The following is a 7,748-nucleotide window of genomic DNA, read 5'->3' as shown; positions in this document are numbered from 1 at the left end:
TATTTTTGAGGGGATTTGTATTGTGATATATGTTTTGACATTTTTATATATATAGATCTTGTTTATTCAATGATTTATGTGGTTTAATGCTTCCAATTGATCATTTCATTCTATCCACATGTCTCTGTATGCTAGAATAGATGTTCATGTGTTTGTCTCTAGATTTTGTGTTATTGATGCATGTCTATGTGTATTGATTCTATAGATCTAGAGATTGTCAAGACATAGTGCTTAATAGAATGCTCTTGTAGTGTATTTGATGGTTCATACTCATATCTTGATGGATTGTGCCTCTCCCTTAGTTTAATTAGTTTAATTTCATGTCACTAGCTTAATTGTAGTGTAGTTGTAGTTTAGATGCTAAATGGAAGGACAATTCATGCTTGTTGTTTGATGTTCCATACTTATGAATGCAAGTAGCATATTTTTCTAACCTTGTGATGTGTTTGGATTATGAGCTTAAAGAAATGATTAATGGCTTAGTTTGATATATTGTGCTATTCATTGTGTTGTCTAGACAATATATACTTAATTGGTCATCCATGCTTATTGAAACAACCACACACACACACACTATTGTTGCAATACATTTTTTTCCCCTCATTAATCATTCTTTAAGGGTGTAGAAAAACTATGCTTAGTGGTGATCTTTAAACCCCAAGATCTCTCTCGCTCTTATTTTCTCTCTATTGCATTTAATTGTTTACTTTAGTTTCAATTGCACCGTAGTATAATTCAATCACCAACCAATCTTTTGATCACTTGACCTACTGACCCTAATCTCGATTCCATAACCTAATACGACCCACCAATCCCTTGGGATGATCCTTACTCGCCCTAACTATATTTTTAGTGAAAAGTAGTAGTAGCAAATTATAAATGTAAAACTTGGCCACACTCATCTTAGTCCACTCTGTTAAGCTTTGGGTGCATCGCGACAAGCTAGGCACACTACACTACTTGTATGGTGAGAGATTTGAGGTGTTCTCGGATCACAAGAATCTCAAGTACCTTTTCTCGTAAAAGGACTTGAACAACTGATAGAGACGATGGGTTGAGTTCTTGGAGGACTATAATTTTGATTTGTATGCAGTATCATCCGGGTAAGGTAAATGTGGTAGCTGATGCTTTAAGCCGAAAATCTTGTTGGACTTTGGCTAGTTTAGCTATTCAGAAATGGAAGATCCTTGATGATTTGGCAGAGATGGGATTGTATTGTTTTGATGATGATGTTAGTAGTGAGTCAGCATTCTTGCTTAGTCTTGTGGCTTAACCTACTCTTGTCAGATGAGTGATTGAGTCACAGAGATTGGATTCGGATTTGGGTGTTATTCACACTCTGATTTCTGGTGGTGAGACAGTGAAGGTTTGGACCTTGCATGCAAATGGAGGTCTACGGTTAGGGGTTATGGGAGTTTCACACTTCCCACTTTGCAGTTCATCTGGGTGGTACCAAGATGTATCACAATTTGAGACCTCAGTATTGGTGGGGTATGATGAAGAAGGATGTCACACAGTTTATGGCTAGATGCCTTACCTGTTAGCTGGTGAAGGCTGAGTACTAGAGACCAACTGGTTTGTTGTAGCCATTGCCGGTAGCGCAGTGGAAATGGGAACAGATTGCTATGGATTTTGTGATAGGTCTTCCTAGGTCACGGAGGATAAATAAGGTTGTATGGGTCATTATTGATAAATTGACCAAGACAACACACTTCTTGCCTATTAAGGCAATAGATGATGCAGAAGCACTTAGTGTACTGTATGTGAAGGAAATTGTGAGGTTGCACAGAGTTCCAGTATGTATTGTGTCGGTTAGGGATGTCAAGTTTAGCTCGAAGTTCTGAGAAGGACTTCACGTAGTGTTTAGCTCACTGCTGCATTTCAATACTGCATTCTATCCATAGATGGATGGCTAATCGGAGTGTACCATCCAGATCTTGGAGGATATGCTTTGGGCCTATGTTCTTGATATGGGAGGTAGTTGGGAGGATCACCTTCCACTTATTGAGTTTGCCTACAACACTAGTTATCAGGCGAGTATTCAGATGGCTTCATTTGAGGCATTGTATGGTAGACCTTGTAGGCCTCCTATTTGTTTGACTGAGGTGGGCGAAACAGCCGCCTTAGCACCTGACATTGTACTCAAGACTATTAAGAAGATTAAGTTGATCAGGCAGAGATTGCTTATAGCTCAGAACAGACAGAAGAGTTATGCGGATAGGCAAAAACGACCGCTATCCTTTGAGGCAGGAGACCATGTTTCTTTTTGGGTTTCTCCATCGAAGGGGTTGATGAGGTTCGGAAAGAGTGGCAAATTGTCACCACAATTCACTGGACCTTTTGAGATCTTAGACCGTGTAGGAGAGGTTGCCTACAGACTAGCATTGTCACCACAGATAGACAGATTCTATAATGTGTTGGACCAAGTGGGGGGGTGAATTGGTCTTTCTTAAACTTCTTCTTCTAGATCAACTAAACCAATCAAACACAAATTAGGCACATAACATAGGATATAACAGGAAACCCTTTAATTAGGGAAAAACCTTGGTTCTTGGCCTCAGCCAATAAAAGCATCCACTACCTGTATGTATCTTGTTACACACTCAGCTGTCTCACTATCTGTACACACCCAGGCATAAGAATAGACACTAGTTTTCACAACCAATACACACACACTAACCAATATGCTCATAAGCACTCCCCCAGTCCTAAGCAACCTTGCTTGGACCCTAAAGCTCTTGATAGCTTAATCAACAATGGGGTGAGGTATCAAAGCCTTACTACACATAATACAATACACTTAAGCTGCCACATAATATAAGAATGCAATACATAGCCTTAAGTACCACAAAACACAAGAAACCCTAGCTTCCACTTCACTGCAACAAGAAAGATAGAACTGTCAACTCACAATGTAGCTTCAATTGATGATCAAACTAGGTTCCCACAGCCTTGACACAGTCAGATATAATTGCTTGTATATAGAACATAAGTAGAGAAGCAATGTAGAAAAATAAAAGCTTCCAAAAGGCTAAATCCCTAGAACAAGGGTAATCTGGTAACTTTACACTGTGACTTCAGAAATGACCTGCACTTGAGGCTTACAGCCTTGATATCTTCATACATACTTGCTCTATAAAATTCAGCAATGAATGAAGCAAGATTCAACAATTTCAGTTCACAAAGGCTAAAACCCAAAACTTGAGGTTATAATAGTCTCTTCACAATGTGACTTGTATTCAGCCCTATAAATGCCTCCCACAGTCATGTATCAACAGAATATTGTTGCTTAGATCATAAACATAATTCAGATACCAAGATATGACTCTTTCACTTCACAAATAGCCTTAGTCACACCAAACCCTAGCTTTCAAGCTTTCAATGGTAGAATTATAATTTAGCTTCAAAGGCACCCCAAACTACACTCCCCCAGTCTTCAAAAGGCCAAATAAACATGCGTAGTTATTAAGAACATCATAGATAGCAATGTAAAAGCAAATGCAAGGTCACAACAGCACCTTCAGTGTTAAAACACCGAATTTCAGTTCTACCAAACACTACCTTGAGATAGTTCAGCCTCTATTCAATAAAAGGCTCTTACAGCTTGGAATAGATGTAATATAGCTAGTCTGAAACTTAGACAATGTATACACATAAGAATACATCAATGTAGTTCAAATAGCAGCAAAACAACAACTCACAGCTAGCTTAATATTTGTTGCTGCGCTATTCTAGTTTGAGGGGTACTTCAGTAATTTCGAGACTGGTCCTTGTTGAATCTAGTTCCCACAGTTGAATCTCAACTTATAACACTTACTCAAGATATAATTTCCCAGATTATTGCAAGGTGTTATTAAATTAAAGTCCAAGGTCAGTATGTAAATTAGGCTCTGCTGCAGCACTGATATTGGGGTAGAAATAGAATTTCATAGCAACATCACCATAAACTTAGCACCCTCAGTTATATTTTAGCTAAATATAGATGCTCAGATATTATCACAGTATAGCTACCATCATTAGTCAAATTAGTTCACAGTTTATACAGATTTCAGCTGAGAACTCTAAAAACAAGGGTTTTAAACTACAAATCCCTTAAAGTCACTTTTCTCTGATAAAACTTACATGGTACAACTTTGAAACATCATTTTAAGTTTGACTAAGAAGCAATAAGGCATGTATCTTTAGGATATATCACATCTAAATTCATATATTGCAGCTAAGCACCAAAAATTGAATAAAGAATAGGTTAAAGATCAGAGAAATGATACCAGCTCGATTGAAGTAGTTCTTGTCACTTCTGTAGATGTAAATCAATTGAATACACTTTCTTAACTCATGTTTTAGCCCCAGTAATGAACACACCAATATTGGACCTCTTGAACCTCACAATTACATCAAAAATCAGCAACTACCAGCCCTTCTTTAATCTTCAACTTGTATACATTGTTTGGTGTAATACTCAGGCAGATTTCAGCTTACTTAATAGATGGAAAACGTAAGAAAAATGTCTTCATTGTAGTGTCTCGAGAGTTTTTCAATATTCAGCTCATTTTTTTAGCCCTTTGGTTTTTAGGAGAGGCTTAAAAAAGGCTAGCTGCCATCACATTGTATTTGTAGTCTCAAAACATGCAACCCTAGTAAGGATAAGGCTGGGACAATGTGAACTAATCAGGTTGTAGGGTATTTTTTGAAAATTACAAGATATGTGTGGACCACTTCTCCTTGACAGACCCTCATTGGCCTTATATACACACACACCTACACACAATTTTGCACATAGCTGTAGAGAGAGAAAATAAATTTTTTTTTTTTTTTTTTTTTTTTTTTTTTTTTTTTTTTTTCAGCCAAGAATTGAATATCAAGTCCCTATATTCTCACAGCAGGACCACTGTGCACTTGTCTACCTTATGATCATCACAGTATATCATATATATATGTATACATACTAAATTACCAAGACTGCCCTTGAGACAACACATGACACACATTGTTTTGCAGCCATAAATAAGTCCTTAGAATTTTATCTCTTGGCTCTAATACACAATGCACCATTTCAGGCTATTATAGGCTGACCTTACACATATGTAGAATGACAGAATTGCCCCCAGAGTCCTTGTGGTTACCAAACAACCCTTAGTAGATAGAATATTGAATAACTTGTTCTTTTGACATTGAAAGAGCAAAACCAATAGAACATACAATCTCCCCCATTTGCCTTTTAATGTCAAAAACCCCAAAGCTTCCAAACACTCACTTCAAGCTTCAATTCTCCCCCTTTTTGAGATTAAAAGACAAAAGGACATAGGGACAAACAATTGAGAAATGTTGTAATATCTTCAGACTTGAACCATAATCTCACAGTGTAGGTTCAGTTTTGCTGTTACTTTGATACTTCTACTCGAAGGGTATAACAGGTATTTTGTAGTGTTTTAGGCCTAGACAATGCTCTCACATACTTGAATCAACTTCAAACTTAAACCCAGATGTCAAGCACATCAATAGGCGTATTAAACTCAGCCCCACAAACTGATCACAACATGTTTCTGCAGAATAACTTTGACTAGCAGCAATAACAATACATAGACACTGTAACAGCTCTGTTTAGTTTAAATCATAGCACTCTCAGCTTCCAAACATTACTCTACACTTTGTCAACATGTTAGATTTAAGAACTAAGCAAGATATTGCAGTTCAGAGTGGGTTTTAGAAGATAACAGCCCACAACAGGCTATTTTAAGCTAAAAACAATAGCACCTGATTCCAAGGGCAAATTTGGAATTTAGACTGTACTTATGACATGTTCAGCTTCTCATAATCTTGTATAAGCTTTATACTTAGGTTCCAATATATATCACAGTGATAGAAACATGATTTCTCATATTAGTTCTCAAATCTCAGCAAACAAGATTGGAAACCTTAGTGAATTATAAGGTCAATATAAAAACCTGCCAATTTTCTGAATTGAATCCTCCCTTAATAACTTTAAATCATCAATCTAATCATGTCCAGATGTTAACCACAAGTTTCATAGTAGCTTAAAGAAGGCAATTCATCACAAAATACTCAAATATTGAGCTCTGAGGTAAGATTTCTGTATTTGTGTGAATTTGTGGAAATACCTAATTTTTACAGATGTAAATAAGTGTGTTTGAGTTGGTTCAATCTTCACACAGCTCCTCTAGCCTCAAGAACAAAATTTAACCCCTCAAACGAGCTTTGACAGTAGCTTCATTGCACCAACTACATTAATTCTTTGCAGGTCTTCATTGACTGAGTATAACACCATGGATATTTGGATTTTCATTCATGAATTTAGGTCTCCCAACATTAATTCAACACTATACATGCCACTAGATGATGAGCAGATATAGAATAGTAGAAGAAATGAACTTCAACACTCACAAAACACATTTTCTGCAGAAAATCCTAAGTTCCTTGATTCAATAAACCAAAATGTGATGCAGTCATATCTCTGAAGGACTATCAACTACAACAGCTTCTTGATAAGCTCAATATTCAAGATAAAACCTGATAGTGGAATAAAACAGCAAAGCAGCACCACATGACATTTAATAATCAAGAAGAATCTTGTGTTTAAGACGAGGAGGCCTTGTAGAGCTGTGAAGTTGACAAACATAGAACACACAATGATTATAAAATCCCTTGTCTCTGAGAGTGGGTGGTTTTGTAAAGCTTTGAAGTTTGTAGCTAATGACAAGGTGAAAACTGTTTGAGCTTTCCATGTTCGAATGATCTTGAGTATCAAGTTGTGTAACACCTTGAATCACTTCAACCTTGGAAATCCTTAAATAAATTCTAGTGTAAGGGTTTTCAACTTGTGACAATCTTGATCTTCCTTCACCACTACATTGAGTTTGAGGTTTTGTTCTTATCTTCAGATGACTTAAACAATTGACATCCTAAATCCTTTTTCCACTTAAGTTACATGCCCTGGGAATTGTATACGTTAACAGGTTCATTGAAGATAGCTTCCAAGCAGGCCTCATCATTTTGGTCTTAATAAAGTGATTCTTATACCTTCCAGTTAAGTGTGAGCTGACTGAAATATAAAAGATTCTCTTGAATATCCTTTTTGTCAAAGACATTCTTCCACCTTCTTGATGAATCAACTGGCCTTTTCTTCTTGTGTCTGATAGATGTGAGTTTATTAGCAATGGAGACAGTCTTATTAACTAAATCTAGCTTAAATTCCATTTAATCCACCATGAGCACTGCAAGACTTTCATCTTCTTTTCTCTTCTTCCACAAGGATTCCTTTTGCATGAGCATCACAGTGTTGAACACAATAAGAGAGAAGGAGAGTAAAGTTGAAATTTTACACTTGAAGGCTTCAATACAAACATTCTCTTCATCCACATCTCTTTGAATTGCATCTTTATAAGACTGTTTGGCCATAGTAGTTCTTACATTATTGACATCATATATTAAATTGGGAGAGCCCCACACATCCTTGGAAGATTGACAATTTTCAACCTTAATGAGTTCATGATATTTGAGACTACTGAATAGAATCTGTCTTACCTTTGAATCAATTGATATTTCTTCTTCATTGAGCTTAGATACCCCTTTTGTGGCAGTATACCATACATCATAGGATTGTGACATTAGATATACTTCTATCTTAATTTTCCAAGTGTCAAAATCAGCACCATCAAACAAAGAAGCTTGGGGAATGAATTGACCCTCTTCCATTTGACCCTAACCTTTACTGTAGGCTTGTTAAGTCC

This window comes from Cornus florida, unplaced genomic scaffold, assembly GCF_030987335.1.
Source record: "Cornus florida cultivar Cherokee Brave unplaced genomic scaffold, ASM3098733v1 CherokeeBrave_3.0.0_Hap2_Chr07, whole genome shotgun sequence".
NCBI classification, from domain to species: Eukaryota; Viridiplantae; Streptophyta; class Magnoliopsida; order Cornales; family Cornaceae; genus Cornus; species Cornus florida.
The sequence above is the reverse complement of the archived record's forward strand: the minus strand, read 5'-3'. Positions refer to the sequence as shown.